The following is a 25,506-nucleotide window of genomic DNA, read 5'->3' as shown; positions in this document are numbered from 1 at the left end:
AAACAAGAGTTTCTATTTCAACAATTCCAGGTAGGTCCCACCACGTTTAGTTCCGTTTGCTTCCGTTAGGTTTGTTACCGTTTACTTGAGGAACCAATCGTTTTTCAACGAAATCGGACGAATGAATACACCCCTGTTACTGCCTCCCTCCCTGGTAACAGTGCTACAGTCCCGGCGCCGCATAGCAACGAGAGTGGCACTCTTTCCGCATAGCGACAGCGCGAGCAGAAAAACAAATGTATGGAATGTTTTTTTTTAAATATATATATGGATGTTTCAAAACAGCAGTCAATTTGACTAGGGAAAAAACAAGAAAATTCTTCCAGATAGTCTGTTTACAAACTTAAATTATCATATGTGGCTGTGTTCTACAATATTTAATTTAGTCTTTTCCTTGAAATAATCACTGATCTGGCATAAGTGACAGTGACAAGTGGAAACACTGCTTTCGGTGATTTCTTTAAGTTAGGGAAATAACAATTTTGTATACAAACACATATATAATTATACACATCATCGGGAAAGAATGATTCATATATTAAACAGGGACGATTTTTAGGAACAACAACGTCAGGAAGAACAGCGCCCGTTAGCGGTCTATCGAGGCTAGGCAAAGGCTTGGTACAAACCTCAGGTCCAAACAGCATGAGGGACATAAACAAAATCAATCTGTGGCGTGCATATGGTTTTATCACAACAATACTACGCTGATGTCTAGATGTTGAACAGGTATCATATTCTCTGTGATGTTCGTCCGACATCTGAAGACCAGAGGTAGGATACAAAGGTGTTGGGAATCATCTATATACAAAAAGCAGAGCATATATAGAAGCAGAGCATAACCTATAGCAGAATGGAATGTTTTGCTCATTCATTTATTGAAAGTTTGGTGCCAACTTAGTTTTCTCTCATGCATTTTCCAGCAAGTGATCAATACATTTTAGACCATGCAAGAAAGAAAACAAAGTATGCTTTCGCTTTCTAGTTTCCATTGCCATTAGCCTACACTGATGATAGACAACATTTTATTTTCTTTAAAGAAAAATAGTAATTTATGCAATTATGGATGTTGTATACACAACTGGCAACAGCTAGCAATAATTAGAAAGTTACTTTTGGGGATACACTGTCAAAATTAAAGAACAAACCCCTCTCTTGAGTTTCTCTGTCCATGTCTTGAGCCCAGGGGATGTGCGTCTCTGAGTAGGAGTGCTGATCTAGTATCAGGTTCCCCTGTCCATGTCATTTTAATCATTGTGGTCTAAAATAATTAAAATAGTCCAAATAAAAGCTTTTAGATTGTGGTCTAAAAGAATTCGAATAAATCACATTTGAATCAATCTAATATTTTATTTTGAAGTTTATAACGGAAGTGATCGAATGCGTCCTTACTGGTGCTACGTTCACACACATTTTATTTTTCTAAATGATCAGCTTTCTCGAATGGTTTGCATTCTCTTCTACAGAGTATAATTAGTAAGAGACTCAAGGTAAGATCTTGCAGGTTTAAACGATGAGTATTCACCCAACCGTGTGGTTAAATATTTAGTACTTATTCACATCTTTCTCTTTGTGTGTCAGGGAGATGATGGGTAGCGTTAGCTAGCTAACGTTAGCTTGCCGTAAATGATGCTGAGGCTAGCCAGGTAGCTAATATTCAACCAGCAAGATGTACGTACCATTGTTGTCTGTAAAGAAACTGCTGCAACAACGTCTCTGTCATCTCGCAACAAAAGAGAAACAAGAATGTTATCATCTGCCATTAGTGTTAATGGGGACACAGGCAATTCTGAATAAAATGCCCAAATTAGGCTACAGCTGCTCTATCCCAGACAGCTGTCAAATCAGCACCCAACTGCACTCCTCATCTCAGACAGTGAGGAGTAATTACAATTGATCACTGAACAGGGCCTTCATGCTATTCTAGGTAATGGCATCGAAGCATGATTAGAGCCCTTTTGATGAGAATGTTAATACAATATCTCACAATATTTGTAACATTGTACCTAAATTGACTTAATATGCTGTTGTTATTTTTTCCTTTTTCATCTTTCCAGGTATTGGACTCATCATGGGCTCAAAAAGGAGAAGGGCTACGTCCCCCTCTAGTAGTGTCAGTGGGAGGGACTTTGAGGATGGACAGCCGTCATCCTCAGCATCTTCAGTAGGTTGGAAAAGGAGAAGAACCTCTAACATTCACACTGTTGATCCAGTAAATTCAGTTAAAAGCCTTTTTTGTGTAGAAAACATTGCTTTCCAATACAAATATAGTACTCAACTTTTGTGGTAATGCCTTTGGATAATGTCTTAACCCAAATTGAATTATTGAATTTTGACTCTAAATCCGCAGGCACAAGTCAAATCGATGTGTAGTTTTTGAATAAGTGTTCATAAACATTGTTGTTGCCTGTATTGTTTTGTGTTCATCTACTATGTTTTGCCTCCAGATTGCAGTATGCCATGAACTGTACAACACTATCAGAGATTATAACGATGACCAGGGAAGGATGTTATGTGAGCTGTTCATGAGAGCACCCAAGAGACGGTACAGAGGATGGTTAACATAGAATGGGTACCAAAGAAATCTCCATTACTAAGAACATAAGCCTCATTAAATTCACTTATCTATTGTGCTTTCCTTGAAGGAATCAACCGGATTACTGCCACATTGTGACACATCCCATTGACATGATGAAGATCCAGCAGAAGCTGAAGATGGAGGAGTACGATGATGTGGACCAGATAACGTCTGACTTTCAGCTCTTATTCAACAATGCAAAGGCATACTACAAGGTAATATATCCCTGCCTGTAATAACAAACACATTCACTTACTGGACTCTTTAGGGGAGAGAAGTAATGTTTACAAGGCAATGTTTTGTATGAAGGAGTTTTCCTAATAAAGGCCCTGTCTAAGGCTTAAAACCTGGAATTAACCAAATGAAAGGGAGTGTGTTGAATGTCTGTAGCCAGACTCCAGAGTGCAGAGCAGCCTATAAGCTGTGGGACCTCTACCTGCGCACCGAGAATGAGTTTGTCCAGCGGGGGGATTATGATGACGATGATGAGGACGGGGACTGACACATGCACATTTGTGGCCTGCTGGAGGTCATTTTGCAGGGCTCTAGCAGTGCTCTTCCTGCTCAAAGGCGGAGGTAGCGGTCCTGCTGCTGGGTTGTTGCCCTCCTACGGCCTCCTCCACGTCTCCTGATGTACTGGCCTGTCTCCTGGTAGCGCCTCCATGCTCTGGTTACTACGCTGACAGACACAGCAAACCTTCTTGCCACAGCTCGCATTGATGTGCCATCCTGGATGAGCTGCACTACCTGAGCCACTTGTGTGGGTTGTAGACTCCGTCTCATGCTACCACTAGAGTGAGAGCACCGCCAGCATTCAAAAGTGACCAAAACATCAGCCAGGAAGCATAGGAACTGAGAAGTGGTCTGTGGTCACCACCTGCAGAATCACTCCTTTATTGGGGGTGTCTTGCTAATTGCCTATAATTTCCACCTTTTGTCTATTCCATTTGCACAACAGCATGTGAAATTTATTTTCAATCAGTGTTGCTTCCTAAGTGGACAGTTTGATTTCACAGAAGTGTGATTGACTTGGAGTTACATTGTGTTGTTTAAGTGTTCCCTTTATCTTTTTGAGCAGTGTATTATAGCGATCAGTCCTTTTTGGAGCCCAGATAATTTATTTATAAATCCCATCATTGGATGGCTCGGTAGTTGGGTTTCCCAAAAGACTCCATGTTGTAAATATAGAAAAAATGAGTTGTCTGGTAACGTGTATGTATCTTTCAAATCTTGGAATGTTCTCGAACCAATACTGTCCGTGATATCGGTAAGGATACGAATTCCACATTTGGACCATTTGGGGGGGAGGGGATTCAAAAGTCTGCCCTCAAGATCACAAGGCATTATTATGAAATATTAGAGTATGGGCATGCCATTTTGATTCCCAGTTACATTGGTTTTCGATTTTGTGCCAAATAGAAATTATGTGTAGAAACAGTTTTGATTGTTGATTTTTTTTTTTTTTTATGTTTTCCCCCTCAGCAATACCCAGACTATTATGCCATAGTAAAGGACCCAATAGATCTGAAAATCATTGCCCAGAAGTGACTGAATGTACTGTAAGTGGTGTGCATACAATAAATCACTGGTCAATTTTTTTCTTAGATGAGCCTCTACAGAAGTGTCAGCGCCATGGCAAAAGACATAGATCTCCTGGCCAAGAATGCCAAAACATACAATGACCCTGGGTCACAGGTTTTTAAGGTATGCTGTACTACAACTCAGAATTATGTCAGAATTCTGATGTCAGTTTTGTTTGCTTCTTCACTCTTTCTTATTTATTTAAGGATGCCAACACCATCAGAAATATTTTTTCACAGAGAAAGACAGAAATTGAGCATGCTGAGCCCATCAAATCCAGCATTCACATCAAGTAAGCAATACCATAGAACAGAAAGTAGAATTTCTGAGCAAACAACATGCAATATTTACAAGGATTTTCCATGAATTAAACGTGTGTGTCAGGAACAGAAGGTCAACCCAGGGAGACCAGCTCTCAGCTATTACCATGGCTCTTCAGTATGGGATTGAGGACAATGGCATTCTGGCTGGTACGTCTCATTGGTCTGTTAGCTGTTGTGGCTCTGCATTATCAACCTGGTAAAAAATAAGGAACATATAAGAACAGAAGGGACATTGCAGTGCTAAGTATACTAATATATGAGGGTTTGTCAGAAGACTTCAGACTTCATCTGTCTGATTCGATTGTCTCATTGCCCAGGGTCTGTCCACTATGACGAGGGGGAGTCGGAGGCAGAGAGCATCCACCACAGCATGGACATGAGTACCCCCATCTTCCAGCTGTACGAGGCTATGTGGGGCGGAAGGAACAGCCAGGGACAGCTTATCTCCGAGCCTTTCCTCCAGCTGCCCTCCAGGAAGGACTACCCAGACTACTACCAGCAGATCAGCCAGCCCATCTCCCTGCAACAGATTAGGTAGGCCAAACAGTGGAAGGACAGTATCTCTGCTCAATAAATGGCAGATTTGAAAAGTTGTTCCACAAAAAAGGGTTATTTGAAACAAATTCATGCAAGTGTGATTTATGTAATCTGGGCTCCAAGATGGTCCATTTAATAGTCTATGTCAAGTTTTATTCAGGCCTAATCATTTTCCTAAATCAGCTGCTGTATGTTTTGTTGTGGCGTAACATGGCGTGAGCTGTACAGTGTATTTCTATCCCATCCCTTCCCAAATACGAGAACCCTTAATTCCCCACACACAGGAACAAAATGAAGAACAACGAGTATGAGAGTGTTGAGCAGCTAGACGCAGACATCACTCTGATGTTTGAGAATGCCAAGCGCTACAATGTGCCTCACTCCTCCATCTATAAGCGCATGCTGAAACTAAACCACATTCAGCAGGTCAGTGGGTGCATGAGCTGCCAATGCTGAAACTCAAGTTCAAACCCAAGCTCTGCTGTAGTTGTCTATCCATATCTGTATGACTGTAAAGTATCCTATGCTAATTATTGTGTGTAACATTACTGAAGTATTTAATTTACAATGAGATGATACTGCTGCTTAGGTAATCTGGTCTCTGTGGTGTTAAACATTGATTAGGTCTGCCTCACTGTCCTCTGTACCAGTAGTGTCTTGGGCAGTCTTCACTATGTTCTGTACTCAGTTGCAATCAATTGTTTTGTGGATAGTTGTGTGTTCTACTTATAAATAGACTGAAGATGAAATATTGGAGCTGCCGAACCATGATGGCTTGTAGGTTTGGGAGGGCACTACTTTTGTGCAAGTGGAGAAATGTTGAAGAGAGAGATAATGAGATGGGGAGAGTAAGAGGTGCCAGTTTGTATTCATGAACGTGTGGGAGGAAGATAAGCTAGTTGATATTGATGTGTATGTGTCTTTTCCTAGCTGAAGAGAAAGGAGCTATTGAGGAGGGTGAACGACAGCATGGACGGGGACAGCATGCTCTCTTCTACAATGGCTGATACTGGCAGCACTAAGAGAAAGAGGTATGCAATTCTCATTTCACCTACTCCGCACACTACAGAATCAGCCGGCACACAATTCACACAAATACCAGGATACTTCTGCAAAAAAGTTCCTGTACTTTTGGTTTATAAGATGCTTGTTTTGTGCATGATGAAATTATGAATGGCCAACATATTATGGCATTGTTTTTTATTGATCCTTGAAGATAATGTTTCCTTCTTTTAACTAACCCACACCCCTGTGACCTCTAGCCATAAGAAGAACACAAAGAAGAACCAGATGAAGGTCCTGTACGCCACAGTGACAGAGGCCCGGGAGATGAGCACTGGCCGGAAGCTCTGTGAGCTCTTCATGGTCAAGCTTTCCATAAAAGGACTACCCGGACTACTACAAGATCATCCTAGAGCCCATGGACCCGAAGACCATCGATCACAACATCCGCTCTGAGAAGTACATGACGGAGGGCGCTCTGTTGGAAGACATGAAGCTCATGTTCCGCAATGCACGCCACTACAACGAGGAGGGCTCACAGGTGATGGGCCAATCAGAGATGAGACTCAGGGCAGTGTGAAGCGTGCATACTAGATTATTTGGCAGTAATTTAGCAGCAATGTACTAATGTCTTTTAATCATGATTTATAAGATAGACACTACATTCCCATAATGTCAGCAGAATGTAGTGCAGCAATTACACTATATATGCAAAAGTATGTGGACACCCCTTCAAATTAGTGGATTCGGCTATTTCAGCCACACCAGTTGCTGACAGGTGTATAAAATTGAGCACACAGCCATGCTATCTCCATAGAAAAACATTGTCAGTAGAATGGCCTTACTGAAGTGCTCAGTAACTTTCAATGTGGCACCATCATAGGATGCCACCATTCCAACAAGTCAGTTCGTCAAATTTCTGCCCTGCTAAAGCTGCCCCGGCAACTGTAAGTGCTGTTATTGTGAAGTGGAAATGTCTAGGAGCAACAACTGCTCAGCCGTGAAGTGGTAGGCCACACAAGCTCACAGAACGGGACCGCCGAGTGCTGAAGCGCATAGCGCATAAAAATTGTCTGTTCTCGGTTGCAACACTCACTATCGAGTTCCGAATTGTCTCTGGAAGAAATGTCAGCACAATAACTGTTAGTCGGGAGCTTTAATAATTGGTTTTCCATGGCCGAGCAGCCGCACACAAGCCTAAGATCACCATGCGCAATGCCAAGCGTCGGCTGCAGTAGTGAAAAGCTTGCCGCCATTGGACTCTGGAGTGATAAATCGCGCTTCACCATCTGGCAGTTCGACGGACAAATCTGGGTTTGGCAGATGCCAAGAAAACGCTACCTGCCCAAATGCATAGTGCCAAGTGTAATGTTTGGATGAGGAATAATGGTCTGGGGCTGTTTTTCATGGTTCGGGCTAGGCCCCTTAGTTCCAGTGAAGGGAAATCTTAACACTACAGCATACAATGAAATTCTAGACGATTCTGTGCGTCCAACTTTGTGGCAACAGTTTGGGGAAGGCCCTTCCCTATTTCAGCTTGACAGTGGCTCCGTGCACAAAGCGAGGTCAATACAGAAATGGTTTGTCAAGATTGGTGTGGAAGAACTTGACCAACTCCGTATTAATGCCCATGATTTGTGTTCCGGCGCCGCCTCGCTTCGTTCCTAGGAAACTATGCAGTATTTTGTTTTTTTATGTGTTATTCCTTACATTGGTACCCCAGGTAATCTTAGGTTTCATTACATACAGTCGGGAGGAACTACTGAATATAAGAGCAACGTCAACTCACCATCATTACAACCAGGAATATGACTCTCCCAAAGCGGATCCTGTGTTTTGCCTTCCACCCAATACAATGGATCTGATCCCAGCCGGTGACCCTAAACAACGACGCCGTAAAAGGGGCAAACGAAGCGGTCTCCTGGTCAGGCTTCGGAGACGGGCACATCGCGCTCCACTCCCTAGCATACTACTCGCCAATGTCCAGTCTCTTGACAATAAGGTTGATGAAATCCGAGCAAGGGTAACATTCCAGAGAGACATCAGGGATTGTAACGTTCTTTGCTTCACGGAAACATGGCTCACTCGAGAGACGCTAACGGAGTCGGTGCAGCCAGCTGGTTTCTTCACGCATCGCGCCGACAGAAACAAACATCTTTCTGGTAAGAAGAGGGGCGGGGGTGTATGCCTTATGATCAACGAAACGTGGTGTGATCATAACAACATACAGGAACTCAAGTCATTCTGTTCACCAGATTTAGAATTCCTCACAATCAAATGTCGACCGCATTATCTACCAAGGGAATTCTCTTCGATTATAATCACAGCCGTATATATTCCCCCCCAAGCAGACACATCGATGGCCCTGAACGAACTTTATCTGACTCTTTGTAAACTGGAAACCACACACCCTGAGGCTGCATTCTTCGTAGCTGGGGATTTTAACAAGGCTAATCTGAAAACAAAACTCCCTAAATTCTATCAGCATATCGATTGTGCTACCAGGGCTGGTAAAACCTTGGACCATTGTTATACTAACTTCCGCGACGCATATAAGGCCCTCCCCCGCCCCCCTTTCGGAAAAGCTGACCACGACTCCATTTTGTTGCTTCCAGCCTACAAACAGAAACTAAAACAGCAAGCTCCCGCGCTCAGGTCTGTTCAACGCTGGTCCAACCAATCTGATTCCACGCTTCAAGACTGCTTCGATCACGTGGATTGGGATATGTTCCGCATTGCGTCCAACAACTACATTGACGAATACGCTGATTCGGTGAGCGAGTTCATTAGAAAGTGCATTGACGATGTCGTACCCACAGCAACGATTAAAACATTCCCAAACCAGAAACCGTGGATTGATGGCAGCATTCGCGTGAAACTGAAAGCGCGAACCACTGCTTTTAACCAGGGCAAGGTGACCGGAAACATGACCGAATACAAACAGTGTAGCTATTCCCTCCGCAAGGCAATCAAACAAGCTAAGTCCCAGTATAGAGACAAAGTAGAGTCGCAATTCAACAGCTCAGACACAAGAGGTATGTGGCAGGGTCTACAGTCAATCACGGATTACAAAAAGAAAACCAGCCCCGTCGCGGACCAGGATATCTTGCTCCCAGACAGACTAAATCACTTTTTTGCTCGCTTTGAGGACAATACAGTGCCACTGACACGGCCCGCTACCAAAACCTGCGGGCTCTCCTTCACTGCAGCCGAGGTGAGTAAAACATTTAAACGTGTTAACCCTCGCAAGGCTGCAGGCCCAGACGGCATTCCCAGCCGCGTCCTCAGAGCATGCGCAGACCAGCTGGCTGGTGTGTTTAAGGACATATTCAATCAATCCTTATCCCAGACTGCTGTTCCCACATGCTTCAAGAGGGCCACCATTGTTCCTGTTCCCAAGAAAGCTAAGGTAACTCAGCTAAACGACTACCGCCCCGTAGCACTCACTTCCGTCATCATGAAGTGCTTTGAGAGACTAGTCAAGGACCATATCACCTCCACCCTACCTGACACCCTAGACCCACTCCAATTTGCTTACCGACCCAATAGGTCCACAGACGACGCAATCGCAACCACACTGCACTAACCCATCTGGACAAGAGGAATACCTATGTGAGAATGCTGTTCATCGACTACAGCTCAGCATTTAACACCATAGTACCCTCCAAACTCGTCATCAAGCTCGAGACCCTGGGTCTCGACCCCGCCCTGTGCAACTGGGTCCTGGACTTCCTGACGGGCCGCCCCCAGGTGGTGAGGGTAGGTAACAACATCTCCACCCCGCTGATCCTCAACACTGGGGCCCCACAACGGTGCGTTCTGAGCCCTCTCCTGTACTCCCTGTTCACCCACGACTGTGTGGCCATGCATGCCTCCAACTCAATCATCAAGTTTGCGGACGACACTACAGTGGTAGGCTTGATTACCAACAACGACGAGACGGCCTACAGGGAGGAGGTGAGGGCCCTCGGAGTGTGGTGTCAGGAAAATAACCTCACACTCAACGTCAACAAAACAAAGGAGATGATTGTGGACTTCAGGAAACAGCAGAGGGAGCACCCCCCTATCCACATCGACGGGTCAGTAGTGGAGAAGGTGGAAAGTTTTAAGTTCCTCGGTGTACACATCACGGACAAACTGAAATTGTCCACCCACACAGACAGCGTTGTGAAGAAGGCGCAGCAGCGCCTCTTCAACCTCAGTAGGCTGAAGAAATTCGGCTTGTCACCAAAAGCACTTCTACAGATGCACAATCGAGAGCATCCTGTCGGGCTGTATCATCGCCTGGTACGGCAACTGCTCCACCCACAACCGTAAGGCTCTCCAGAGGGTAGTGAGGTCTGCACAACGCATCACCGGGGGCAAACTACCTGCCCTCCAGGACACCTACACCACCCGATGTCACAGGAAGGCCATAAAGATCCTCAAGGACAACAACCACCCGAGCCACTGCCTGTTCACCCCGCTATCATCCAGAAGGCGAGGTCAGTACAGGTGCATCAAAGCAGGGACCGAGAGACTGAAAAACAGCTTCTATCTCAAGGCCATCAGACTGTTAAACAGCCACCACTAACATTTAGTGGCCGTTGCCAACATACTGACTCAACTCCAGCCACTTTAATAATGGGAATTGATGGAAATTATGTAAAAATGTATCACTAGCCACTTTAAACAATGCCACTTAATATAATGTTTACATACCCTACATTACTCATCTCATATGTATATGTATATACTGTACTGTATATCATCCACTGCATCTTGCCATCTTTATGTAATACATGTATCACTAGCCACTTTAAACTATGCCACTTTATGTTTACATACCCTACATTACTCATCTCATATGTATAGACTGTACACTATACCATCTACTGCATCTTGCCTATGCCGTTCTGTACCATCACTCATTCATATATCTTTATGTACATATTCTTTATCCCTTTACACTTGTGTGTATAAGGTAGTAGTTGTGGAATTGTTAGGTTAGATTACTTGTTGGTTATTACTGCATTGTCGGAACTAGAAGCACAAGCATTTCGCTACACTCGCATTAACATCTGCTAACCATGTGTATGTGACAAATCAAATTTGATTTGATTTGATTTTAGAATGAGATATTCGACAAACAGGTGTCCACATACATGCCGTGTATGTATTTTGCTCTAAATGCCCCTCAGTTTCACCACTGACTACTTGATGTTGATCCAGGTCTATAACTGTTAAGAGAATTATGTTCTCAGTGTTCATAAACCCAATTGAATTGATTACTCAGCCTGATACCCAGAATTTGTAGGAAACTGGTTGGAATGAATCAGGCGGAGGCCCAGCTACAATTGTCAGGAATGTTTATTTAGAGAGCTCTGCTTATCGTTTCCTGTACATTGGTCTATATACCTTACATTTCGTCATAAATGTCCCTCTCAGAAACAATGACAATATAGTTCACAAGTCTTCTTAATTTCCTACATTGCCTTTCACCTGTTATACAATCTACTACAAGCCCAAGGTCTCCCCTCCCTGGGTGGGGACAGAATGTCCTGAAAGGAACACAGTAGTACAGCTTGACTGTCGATAGCTACTCTTATCTCATACATTGTCTCACACTTGCACCCTGCTTACATACTAAAAAGGAACAAAAAGTCATTGTACTAGTTCTGACTAAAACTACACACATCAGATTTAGATTTATGATTCTAATAAATTTCATACAGTGACAGGGTAGAATTCTGTTAGTTATAGTTCTACACTAAATGTATACATCATTTAGTCATTATTCATAAAATTCATAACAATAACGATGCCAACATCCTGGAGAAAATCATGAAGGGCAAACAGAGGGATCTTATCCCAACGCCTGACGACGATGACATGACGTCACCAAAGTTGAAAATAAGTACGTTGCTGACGATCCAATTTGTTTTAAACTATTCAGATCCAGTATATGGATGTCATTCTAGTCTCGTCGTTTCACATTATCACTTTATCCCCAAATTGCTAATACACACACACCCTCTGTAAATCCAGGGAAGAGTGGCATTAAGTCCAAGTACCTGACCCCCCTGCAGCAGAAGCTGAACGAGCTGTACGAGGCGGTAAAGAACTTCACAGACAAGCGTGGCCTCCGCCTCAGCACCATCTTCCTGTGTCTGCCGTCGCGCGCCGAGCTGCCCAACTACTACATCGCCATTAAGAAGCCTGTGGACATAGACAAGGTCAAGAGCCACATGCTGACCAACAAGTACCAGGATGTAGACGCGCTGGTGGAGGACCTGGTGCTGATGTTCAACAACGCCTGCACCTACAACGAGCCCGAGTCTCTGATCTACCGTGATGCCCTGGTCTGATTTCTGTGCATTTAAGTTAGAAAGTCCTATGAAATTACCCTGGAATATGATCAAAGTATATTTGAAGTATATGTGATGTCACTCCAGGACGGACTCTGAGATCTTTGAGGATGCAGTTGAGCTGCAGCAGTTTGTTATCCGGGTCCGAGATGAGCTGTGTAAGAATGGCGAAATCCTACTCACCCCCGCCCTCAGTTACACCTCCAAACACCTGTCCAACGACGTGGAGAAGCAGAAGGAGAAACTGCCCAAGAAGATAAAGGAGGACAAGCTCAAGAGGGAGGAGGAGAAAAAAAGTTTGCACTCACTGACACGCTGAACCTAGCAACTTGTAGCAGGGCAGATAGATATACCTATTCCACCAATCAAAGCAGTGTCAACAATAGTTACCCAGTGGCACCAGTTATAGGGCTTTCAGTAATCATGTCACTTTTGACTGATTAACCAAGTTGAGTTGTGAACCCACAGAAGCTGAGAAGAGTGAGGACCCTGCCGGAGGGGCATGGCAGTCTGGTCTCCAGAGTACCTACAGCCAGGACTGCTGGTTCGATTCCAGGCTATATCACATCCGAACGTGATTGGGAGTCTCATAGGGCGGCGCACAATTGGCCCAGCGTCGTCCGGGTTTGTCCGGGGTAGGGCGTCATTCTAAATAAGAATTTGTTCTTAACTGACTTGCCTAGTTAAATTAATAAAGAACCTAGCTATAATCAAAAGATGGGCTACTATAAGTTCTCATAACAAAATACCTTTTCTTTACAGAGAGTAGTGAGACCGACAGTGGTGAGTCAGGCTGCAATGAAGGAAGCAAAGGAGAGATACGAAGAGAGGAAGCATTGAAGCAAGCAGGGAGAGAGGTTACTAGTACAGTGGTTACCAAACTTGGGGTCCTCGACCCAGGTTGGGTCTCCTAAAATGTAAATAGGGTACCCTGAGAGAGTCTTTAATCTTATCAAACACATTAATAACCTGTTTCTCTTCAAATGGGTATAGAATACAACATTGTAGAGTCAACTAAGGGCCTTTTACACTGTCAGAATTCACTTTCATGTCATTATGTGTTGGGACAGCCTGTGGGACCAAAAATGTTGCAAAATATATAGACAATTTAAATATAAAGACAATTTAATATTATTATGTACACTGAACAAAAATATAAGTGCAACATGCAACAAGTTACAGTTCATATAAGGAAATTAGTCAACATCATCAGTACTGACTTACCACTCTTATGTAGTAAATATGTAGTGAAACACATATTATTGAGTGGAACTGTTAAGGTAGTGATGAATAGTATGTTTATTTTTATGAGGTTGTGGCGATAAACTGCCATCTGTTGGTGACTAGAAACAATTGCATAATAGGAAATAGTACAAATTGATGGTCCTTGAAAATAAATATTAGTGCTTGAGAAAGTACTAGAAAGTCCTTAAATTTCACTTACCACTGTTTGTACAAACCCTGTAGTAGTGATGCTGCATTATTTTTGCATTTTGTTGTGGAAATGGTCTGACATTCAATCATTTATTTTGCTGTATATGTGTTCACTTTGACTGCTTCAAAATCACGCACACATGAAGAATCAATTGGTCTGTCCTTTTTTAATAGTACTGCTCTGTGTTCTTCGCATTCCAGGTGAGAAGTGGCTGTATGGCTGCTGGTTCTACAGGCCAAATTAAACATTCTATCTTGCTACACGCAAGTTCCTGGAGAAGGAGGTCTTCAAGAGCGACTACTTCAACCAGATTTCTGTCAGCAAGATACTGGGAAAAGGTGTTGTCATGTTTGTTAAGGTACTAAGCTATTTTCTATTTCCATGTTTCAGCTCTTTGTAATATGGTTGAAGCATGACACGTTTCAAGTGAATCATTGCATGATGTTATTGACCTTGGCTTTTGCTTTGTGACTGATTCCAGGACTACTTTAAGCTTCACCCAGAGGGCTTCAAGGCAGATGATGTGATGTGTATGTCTGAGTCTCGCTACTCAGCCAAGACCAAGTCCTTCAAGAAGATCAAGATGTGGATCATGCCCTTGAGCTCCGTTAGGTTTGTCCCTTGGGACATACTGTTGCCTGTAATCCGTGTTGCATCCATGTTCGCCCCTAAGCAAGATGAAGAGAAGCCTGCAGAGATACAAGAAGAGGGCAAAGCCGTGGACACTATTGTGGATAAGGTGAGTGGTTGGAAATCATGGCCAATAGGAATTTGATTAAATGTGATCCAACAGAGTGCAAACAAAGACAACCTGACTGCGTGTGTATGTGTAGGAGAGGGAGGATGTAACCCTGGACATGACCAATGGGGAGCCAGGCTGCCAGTACTATGAGCAGCTCTACTACAACGACACCTGGCTAAAAGTGGGAGACTGCGTCTATATTTGCTCACATGGACTAGTCTGCCACTGAGTGGGCAGGTAGGGTAAATACAACTCTACAGACACATTTCCCAGAATTTGATATTTCTTGAAATATAATTATTATTTATTTAGTGTATTTAAAATAAAGTAGGTTTTATTTTTGTTTAACAGGATTGAGAAGATGTGGAAGAGGGATGGAGCGGCCTACTTCTTTGGGCCCATCTTCATCCACACAGAGGAGACGGAACATGAGCCCACCAGGAAGTTCTACAAGAAGGAAGTGTTCCTTAGCAACCTGGAGGAGACTTGCCCCATGACCTGTATCATAGGTATTTTCTCTGCCCTTACATTGTGTCCCCTTTTGACAGACACTATTATAATGTTGATGCAATGCTATGTTATTTTCAAATGTTGATAAGAGAAACATTGAAGTTTAAGTCCATGGGTTGATTGTATTTCACCGAACATGTGCCATGCTTATATCCCTCTCTCTGTTCACTTGTTCCATAGGGAAGTGTGCAGTGTCCTCCTTCAAGGAGTACCTTTCGTGCCGACCCACTGAGGTGCCTGAGGAGGATGTTCTGCTGTGTGAGAATCACTACATCGAGAGTGACAAACAGATGAAGAAGTTCAAGGGAATGAAGCGCTTCTCCCTCTCTGGGAAGGTGGTGGAGGCCGAAATCTATTACTTCAGGTGAGTGGTTTGACCTTCACATGCCTCAAGATAATGTGCATAATCAGCAAAAGTAAGAAAAACATTCCACAACACAATAAAGCAGTATTGAGTGAACTTGGATGGGTGAGTTATGAGTCAGTCACAAACACTCCTTTTAGTTAAGGTAGAACAGAACACAACACCCAGGTGTAACTGCACCCAGTCTACTCCACGTGTCTTGTACAGGAAGCTGATCGTGCCCCAGAAGGAGCCATCCCCTCTGCTGGACGGGAAGATTGCGGTGCTGGAGGCCAAGTTTGCCGACATGACTGACGAAGAGTTGGAAGACCTGGGGGAGGATGATGGGGAGCTGGGAGACACCTCCATACCCCAGCTCCAGAGCCCTGTGGCAGGCAGCGACATGGACATGCCTTACACCCCTCCACAGGTCAGAGCACCAACATACACTGGGCAAATGTGTGGTTATGTTGTGAAGGTAAAGCTCTTTTACACTTCAAAAGGTCTTGGTAAGATCGTCGACCCCAATGGCCTCCCTAGTGGCGCAGTGGTCTAAGGCACCGCATCGCAGTGTTAGCTGTGCCACTAGAGATTCTACATTAAATGTAGATGTTTTAAGCATGGGATATATTTACCTTATCCTATGGAGACAGAAACATAAACCTTTTACCTTATCATAAGTAGACATAATTGCAAATTATTAAATCCTTCCAATAGAAATAAAAAACAATTTAATTATGAATTGAACTTTAATTAAATGAGTTGACTCTTCACATGGGATGATTTCACTGAACAACAAAAGAAAGGGAATATTAAATGATCCCCAATGATCCATCGCATCTCCGAAAAACCTTTTCAACATACATCTGTAAAATGATAGTCTAGAAACTAAAGCTTTGGTTGTCTTCCTCTCAGGCTTCCATGTCTTCTTCCTGGACCTCTTCAATGTCCACCTCTTGAACATCAGACTCTGAGGCCTCATCTTCACTGTCACTTTCCAACCTTGTTGAGGATGGCTCGTTGTCAGGTTCAAAAAGCCTCAAATTTGCCCAGATGGTCACCAATTTTTCAACCCTTGTATTGGTCAGCCTGTTGCGTGCTTTGGTGTGTGTGTTCCCAAACAAGGACCCGTTGTGCTCTGAGGTGGCTGATGTTGGTGGGATTTGGAGGAGGATGGAGGCAACAGGGGAAAGTGCCTCAGATCCACAAAGTCCCTTCTACCAGGTGGCTGATGAGATATGTTGGCACTACTGCCATATTGCATCTCCATCCCAAAGCCCTTGCTTGGAAGTGTACTTCGCCAGACTGCCAAGAACCTTGCCCTCATCCAGGCGAAGGTGGCAAGACATGGTAGTGATGACACCATAGGCCTTGTTGATCTCTGCCCCAGACAGGATGCTCTTGCCAGCATACTTGGGGTCCAACATGTACGCTGCGGCTTGTATGGGCTTCAAGCAGTATTCATCACGCTTTTTAATTTATTCTTTTGAAGCAACAGTGAAGTGGGCAGGGCAGTACGGATTTCTTCTCTTACATCTGCAAGCAGAGTCTGAACATCAGACAGGATGGCATTGTCTCCCTCAATCCGTGCAATGGCTACTGCTATAGGTTTCAGGAGTTTCAGGCTGCTTACCACTCTCTCCCAAAATACATAATCCAGGAGGATCCTCTTGATGGGGCTGTCCATATCGGCAGACTGTGATATGGCCATTTCTTGGAGAGACTCCTTCCCCTCCAGGTGACTATAAAACATGATGACAACACCCCCCCCAATGGGTGTTGCTGGGCAGCTTCAATGTGGTGCTCTTATTCTTCTCACTTTGCTTGGTGAGGTAGATTGCTGCTATAACTTGATGACCCTTCACATACCTAACCATTTCCTTGGCTCTCTTGTAGAGTGTATCCATTGTTTTCAGTGCCATGATGTCCTTGAGGAGCAGATTCAATGCATGAGCAGCACAGCCAATGGGTGTGATGTGAGGGTTGAACTCCTCCACTTTAGACCAAGCAGCCTTCATGTTCACAGTATTGTCTCTCACCAGTGCAAATACCTTCTGTGGTCCAAGGTCATTGATGACTGCCTTCAGCTCATCTGCAATGTAGAGACCGGTATATCTGTTGTTCCTTGTGTCTGGGCTCTTGTAGAATACTGGTTGAGGGGTGGAGATGATGTAGTTAATTATTCCTTGCCCACGAACATTCAACCACCCATCATAGATGGTTGCAATACAGTCTGCTTTCTCTATGATTTGCTTGACTTTCACTTGAACTCTGTTGAACTCTGCATCCAGCAAATGAGAAGATAAAGCATGTCTGGTTGAAGGGGTGTATGCTGGGCGAAGAACATTCAGAAATCTCTTCCAATACACATTGCCTGTGAGCATCAGAGGGGAACCAGTTGCATACACAGCTCGAGCAAGACATTCATCAGCATTTCTGACTACGTTCCTCCATTGAGTCAAAAAACCTTCTGATTCCAGGATGACCATAAGCTGTTGCTATCGATAAGGTGTCTGATTCATCATTTTTACCTCGAGTAGAAGTAGAGGGACTTTTGTCAGCGGTTGCTTGTTGTGAGCGCGGAGGGAACTTTATGCACTTGGGCAGATGATTCTGCATCTTTGTTGCATTCTTCACATATGATTTGGCACAGTATTTGCAAATGTACATAGCTTTTCCTTCTACATTAGCTACAGTGAAATGTCTCCACACATCAGATAGTGCCTGTGGCATTTTCCTGTAAAGATTAGAAAAAAAGGTGTAAAAAAAAAAACATGTACAAATAAATAGTTAAGCAGTTTGATTAAACAACTCCTTTGTAAGATAATTGTTTTAAAATTAAATATGTATGGACACAGGTGAATTAACACTCCTCAGTTAGCAGGCTCAAGCAAACAAAAACTAACTTGCAGAAATTGTTAATAAGTAAAAAATTATTTAAACACACTTTGCTGTAGGCTACTATTTACTAGTTAACAAAAAAATCATGTATGTCATATAAAATATATTCACCCCACCCAGTATTGTAATCAAAACTTACCAGAAAGCATGTAGTCCGTGCCTCAGACAGTGTAGTAGTGTGGGATCAGTAGCATCTCATTAGTGTGCAAGATCTTGAGAATCAGCTGTACATGTGATGGAAGAGTGCACTGCACATGTGATGGAATGCACTGTGCATCGCAGAGGGTTCCAATTCCATTGAATTGGGGATAGTTTAACCAAAATATGCCACAAGACCGAGAATTGCCATATGTGTATTCCACAAAAAAGGTTCACTGTTATAAGCTAAAAAAAAAATGAATTTAAGCAAAATTCCCCAAATTCCAGGGCTTAACTGTACCGGAAAGTTTCTGACCCTTTGCAACACTACCACTGATGCACGTATCTGTTGTGTTGCTATACCCTCCTCCTCCTCCCCAAAGGCATGATGGGTACATGAGGGGCTACCTGTAACATAAGCTGAGGTCCTGTAGTGACTAACCAGTCAACAGCCGTTCACACGGCCTGATACTCAGTCGCTGAGGGATTCATCAACAGGGTCATGCATTGCTAAATTATATTGTAACACTGGAAATACAATGTTTATGGAAACACAGTTTTCTGAAGTACCTGAACATTCAATGTAGATTGTTGCTGAGAGGCTGTAATAGCTCAAATTTGGTCTTTCTCTATATTAAATGGGCAGTTGTAAAGTCAGTATTTGACAACACAATCCAAGATGGCCAGCTGGAGCAGCATCCAGCTGCAGATTGTGCGCGCTGACGCTGCGTGGTCTGTGAACCTCAAAGCTCATGTGTCTCAGATGGTATTTTTGCTTCTCAAATGGTATGTGCGCACACAACATGTAGACGTTTTTTAGTCTTGTGTATAGCGTGAGCCAGTAGCTTTGTTCCAGGGCGTCATTGTGCTACGCACATACTTTTGTATATACAGTCGTGGTCAAAAGTTTTGAGAATGACACAAATATTAATTTTCACAAAGTCTGCTGCCTCAGTTTGTATGATGGCAATTTGCATATACTTCAGAATGTTATAAAGAGTGATCAGATGAATTGCAATTAATTGCAAAGTCCCTCTTTGTCATGCAAATGAACTGAATCCCAAAAAACATTTCCACTGCATTTCAGCCCTGCCACAAAAGGACCAGCTGACATCATGTCAGTGATTCTCTCGTTAACACAGGTGTGAGTGTTGACGAGGACAAGGCTGGAGATCACTCTGTCATGCTGATTGAGTTCGAATAACAGACTGGAAGCTTCAAAAGGAGGGTGGTGCTTGGAATCATTGTTCTTCCTCTGTCAACAATGGTTACCTGCAAGGAAACACGTGCTGTCATCATTGCTTTGCACAAAAAGGGCTTCACAGGCAAGGATATTGCTGCCAGTAAGATTGCACCTAAATCAACCATTTATTGGATCATCAAGAACTTCAAGGAGAGTGGTTGAATTGTTGTGAAGAATGCTTCAGGGCGCCCAAGAAAGTCCAGCAAGCGCCAGGACCGTCTCCTTGATTGTTGATTTATCTGCGGGATCGGGGCACCACCAGTACAGAGCTTGCTCAGGAATGGCAGCAGGCAGGTGTGAGTGCATCTGCACGCACAGTGAGGCGAAGACTTTTGGAGGATGGCCTGGTGTCAAGAAGGACAGCAAAGAAGCCACTTCTCTCCAGGAAAAACATCAGAGACAGACTGATATTCTGCAAAAGGTACAGGGATTGAACTGCTGAGGACTGGGGTAAAGTCATATTCTCTGATGAATCTCCTTTCCGATTGTTTGGGGCATCCGGAGAAGACAAGATTTGCACTACCATCAGTCCTGTGTCATGCCAACAGTAAAGCATCCTGAGACCATTCATGTGTGGGGTTCCTTCTCAGCCAAGGGAGTGGGCTCACTCACAATTTTGCCTAAGAACACAGCCATGAATAAAGAATGGTACCAACACATCCTCTGAGAGCAACTTCTCCCAACCATCCAGGAACAGTTTGGTGACGAACAATGCCTTTTCCAGCATGATGGAGCACCTTGCCATAAGGCAAAAGTGATAACTAAGTGGCTCGGGGAACAAAACATCAATATTTTGGGTCCATGGCCAGGAAACTCTCTAGACCTTAATCCCATTGAGAACTTGTGGTCAATCCTCAAGAGGCGGGTGGACAAACAAAAACCCACAAACTCAAAGCATTGATTATACAAGAATGGGCTGCTATCAGTCAGGATGTGGCCCAGAAGTTAATTGACAGCATGCCAGGGCGGATTGCAGAGGTCTTGAAAAAGAAGGGTCAACACTGCAAATATTGACTCTTTGCATCAACTTCATGTAATTGTCAATAAAAGCCTTTGACTCTTATGAAATGCTTGTAATTATACTTCAGTATTCCATAGTAACATCTGACAAAAATATCTAAAGACACTGAGACAGCAGACTTTGTGAAAATTAATATTTGTCTCATTCTCAAAACTTTTGGCCACGACTGTATAGTGTATGTGGACACCCCTTCAAATGAGTGGATTCGGCTATTTCGGCCACACCTGTTGCTGACAGGTGTATAAATCGAGCACACAGCCATGCAATTGTCATAGACAAACATTGGCAGTAGAATGGCCTTACTGAAGAGCTCAGTGACTTTCAACGTGGCACCGTCATAGGATGCCACCTTTCCAACAAGTCAGTTTGTCACATTTCTGCCCTGCTAGAGCTGCCCCGGGCAACTGTAAGTGCTGTTATTGTGAAGTGGAAACATCTAGGAGCAACATCGGCTCAGCCGCGAAGTGGTAGGCCACACAAGCTCACAGAACGGGACTGCAGCCTAAGATCACCATGCGCAATGCCAAGCGTAGGCAGGACTGGTGTAAAGCTCGCCGCCATTGGACTCTGGAGCAGTGGATACGCATTCTCTGGAGTGATGAATCACGCCTCACCATCTGGCAGATGGATGCCAGGAGAACGCTCACTGCCTGAATGCATTGTGTCAACTGTAATGTTTGGAGGAGGAGGAATAATGTTTTTTCATGGTTCTGGCTAGGCCCCTTAGTTGCAGGGAAGGGAAATCTTAACACGACAGCATACAATGACATTCTAGACGATTCTGTGTTTCCAACTTTATGGGAACAGTTTGGGGAAGGCTCTTTCCTGTATCAGCATGACTGTGCCATCGTGTACAAAGTGAGGTCCATACAGAAATGGTTTGTCGAGATCTGTGTGGAAGAACTTGACTGGCCTGCACAGAGCCCTGACCTCAACCCCATCCAACACCTTTGGGATGACTTGGAACGCCGACTGCGAGCCAGACCTAATCGTCCAACATCAGTGCCCAACCTCACTAATGCTCTTGTGGCTGAATGGAAGCAAGTCCCCGCAGCAATGTTCCAACATTTAGTGGATAGCCTTCCCAGAAGAGTGGGGGCTGTTATAGCAGCAAAGGGGAAACCAACTCCATATTAATGCCCATGATTTTGGAATGAGGTGTCCAATTACTTATGGTCATGTAGTGTACCATTCGGCGCACTAGCTCTGATCCACAGTGTTATGTTAACCACTTGCTTTTGCAGCTAGCTAGTACACAATAGCTAGGATAGCTAGGTAGTACACACTAGCTAACTAGTATCTATTTTATAATTCTTAATGTAATTTCACCACCTGTGCTGTTGGTTGCGGTTACCCACAATCCTCTCTGGCACCATTCAACATCCTGTCTTAGCTCGTATGTCTCACAGCGTCTGTGGCTTAAGGTTTCTGTTGCAGCCAGACCCTATTGGACAGCTGTGTCCTGGTGCACTCTGACTGTTTATGTTAATACCTTCACTGCAGGAGTCAACACACGGGTGCTCCTGGAGCCTACGGAATCCAGGTAATCTACACTTCTATACAATTTTATATTAGAAAAGCACAGACTGTAAATGCTTGTTATTCAATTACTCACATCTGTATTTGAGAATGAGTAAAGAGGCCCTTGACGTTGTTTTTTTTTTTAAATGATTGATCCCGGACAGCAGGCCCCACCACCCTACCCAAGACAGGGCCAGCCTGCCTTCCAGCAGCCCTCAACACCCTTATTTGTAGACCCTCCACCCAAGCCTAGGCGCCTGCTCCACTCAGAGGCATACCTGAAGTACATTGAGGGACTTTAATGCAGAGTCCTCCACCATCAGCACGTGGGACCATGGTCATCTGAATCAGTGTTAGTTTGGCAGCTGGGGTGAAAGAGGAGCGATTACGATAGAGGAAACCAAGTCTAGATTTAACTTTAGCCTGCAGCTTTGATATGTGCTGAGAGAAGGACAGTGCGCCGTCTAGCCATACTCCCAAGTACTTATATGCGGTGACTACCTCAAGCTCTAAACCCTCAGAGGTAGTAACCTGTGGGAGGAGGGGCATTCTTCTTACCTAACACCATGACCTTTGTTTTGGAGGTGTTCAGAACAAGGTTAAGGGTAGAGAAAGCACATACTCCTACCTGTCGTGTCTTTGACTATGCCAGATTAATTGCTATGACATGCTATTCTATGAAATAATTTCTACGTAATTAATATTACCTGATTGAACTAATCATGTAAATATTAATTAACTAGAGGGACACCACGAAATAATATTTATAGAGCTGTTATCTTTCGAATAAACTCTTAAAGATTTAGTAATAGTTTACATCCATAGCAGTCACCTTAATCGTCAGTTTATTCAGTCTCATCTGAAAGTTGTAAATCCTTGATTATCTGCAAGAATCCTGGCTAACAAGTTGAATCAGCAATACAAAATTGGGTTTAATTATTTATTTACTAAATACCTAACTAATCACACAGAAACACACATACACAATTAAATCACAACTTGATTACAAAGTGCCGTCATAAAGAAAACCGTCCCTAGCGGGCGGAATAGATATGACAGCTTGTTACACAAAGAAAAGGTGCGGGATTTTAGTGAAAGAGCGGGAGACTGGAACAGAGGCGAAGCTGTGCTATCGTAAATACAGTATCTTATGCATTCTAAATTACCGCCCATTTGAAAAGGAAAATGCAATAAATATTTACTCTGAGCTGCGCTTCAGTAGGTTGGTGGTAGATGGAAGACCGTATCGCCAACCCGAGTCCTCTGTCCTTTGAAGAATGTCTCTGGTGATCACTGGATACGTTGGAGTAACGTCGTGTGTAGTAGACGGGATACTCTGACTGTCCTTCCTAACCTACGTTTGTAGCAGCTGTTGCTAACTCAACGGCTAGGAGGTATCCCTTCTGTAGTGAATACGAGTTCAAAGTTCATACCATTCACAACCAAAGTCCATGCTGCTGTTGGCTTAGTTCTGTAGTTATTATCTGAACCATTCTGACACCGGATCGTCATCCTAGCGTACCCGGAACAGAAAGTTATATTCTTGTCAATGGCTTTTATAGTGGAGGGAGAGGGGTGTGTCTGAAAAGTTTATAACCCATGCCTCTTCACAGGGGCGGGCCACTGTGAGCAGAGGAAAACTTATGAAAGCCCAGATCTCTCATTTGGAAGCTAAAATTACATTTCACCTCTTCACAAATAATGTCATATTCAAACATTTGAATTAAACAACAATTCCATGTGAATCCGATACCTCTGACGTTTAGACTTTCCACAGTAGAGTTTATGTCATTCTATCATTGATGAGAATGTGTCAGAGGGCAACTGAACTGACATAATATACCTTAAGTACCACCGCATATGTTCAGTTGGTCGGATTACCAGAATATAGTTCATTTCCCCCCACTTCTGATGTTCCCAGAATCTCTATGTTAACCAAGGGGTTTTCTTATGTCACATCAGTTATAGTAGGGAGAGAGAAAAAGGGGGAAAGAGGTATTTATGACTGTCATAAACCTACCCCCAAACCAACGTCATGACATACCCATGCTAGATTATGGAGACGTAATTTATAGCTCGTCAAGTAAGGGTGCTCTCGAGCGGCTATATGTTCTTTACCATTCGGCAATCAGATTTGCCACCAACGCTCCTTATAGGACACATCACTGCACTCTATACTCCTCTGTAAACTGGTCATCTCTGTATACCCGTCGCAAGGCCCACTGCTTGATGCTTATTTATAAAAACCCTCTTAGGCCTCACTCCCCCCTCTCTGAGATATCTACTGCAGCCCTCATTCTCCACATACAACACCCATTGTGCCAGTCACATTCTGTTAAAGGTCCCCAAAGTGCACACATCCCTGGGTCGCTCCTCTTTTCAGTTCGCTGCATCTAGCGACTGGAACGAGCTGCAACGAACACTCAAACTCAATCATGGACACTCTTACCGACAGGTGTGGCTGCTTTGTATGATATATTGTTGTCTGTACCTTCTTGACCTTTGTGGTGTTGACTTTGCCCAATAATGTTTCTACCATGTTGTCATGTTGTGTTGCTACCATGCTGTGTTGTCATGTGATGCTGCCTTATGTTGTTGTCATAGGTCTCTCTTTATGTAGTGGTGTCTCTCTTGTTGTGATTTGTGTTTTGTCCTATATTGTATTTATTTTTTAAATCCCAGGCCCCCGTCCCCGCTGGAGGCCTTTTGCCTTTTTGGTAGGCCGTCATTGTAAATAAGTATTTGTTCTTAACTGACTTGCCTAGTTAAATAAATGTACTATTTCCTAATAACCTTGTGTATGTGGGCATGTTTCAGCAGCTTGAAAGAAAGATGTGCGACTGACCAAGGAGCAGGAGAGCCGGCTGCCGTCCCATTGGCTGAAGAGCAAGGGCGCCCATTCCACAATGGCAGATGCACTGTGCCGTCTGCAAGACCTGATGCGCGTGACACACTGAACATCCGCCAGACGTACAACCTGTAGGATATCTGAGCCACTGCTCCCTACACTGTCAGACAGGAAAGCGGTTTTAGGCTCATTAGAAAATGTGTAAATGTTGTTATGTTAATGTAAGCATTTGTTTGTAGAATGGTTAAATTAGCTTGCTTACTCTGTTCAAGCTGTTTTGTGTTTGCATTTTAATTGTTCTAACAAGTACATTATTGTATTAATGTTTCTCTGTGATGGATAAACGTTTTCATAAAAAATACAGAGAAGGGACTTGTTCTTGAATGCTAATTTAGTATCTGTGTGCTGCAATATGGAACATTCGAGTGGGCAGTGG

At 43.6% G+C, this 25,506-nt stretch overlaps 1 pseudogene; it reads left to right on the top strand.

The window, feature by feature from the left end:
- The first annotated feature begins 1,400 nt into the window (after positions 1-1,400).
- Positions 1,401-25,422, top strand: LOC120064777 (annotated as a pseudogene).
- Positions 25,423-25,506: the final 84 nt, after the last annotated feature.

This window comes from Salvelinus namaycush, chromosome 20 (genome assembly GCF_016432855.1).
Source record: "Salvelinus namaycush isolate Seneca chromosome 20, SaNama_1.0, whole genome shotgun sequence".
In the NCBI taxonomy this organism is placed as follows: Eukaryota; Metazoa; Chordata; class Actinopteri; order Salmoniformes; family Salmonidae; genus Salvelinus; species Salvelinus namaycush.
This window is presented reverse-complemented; position numbering and strand designations above follow the sequence as displayed.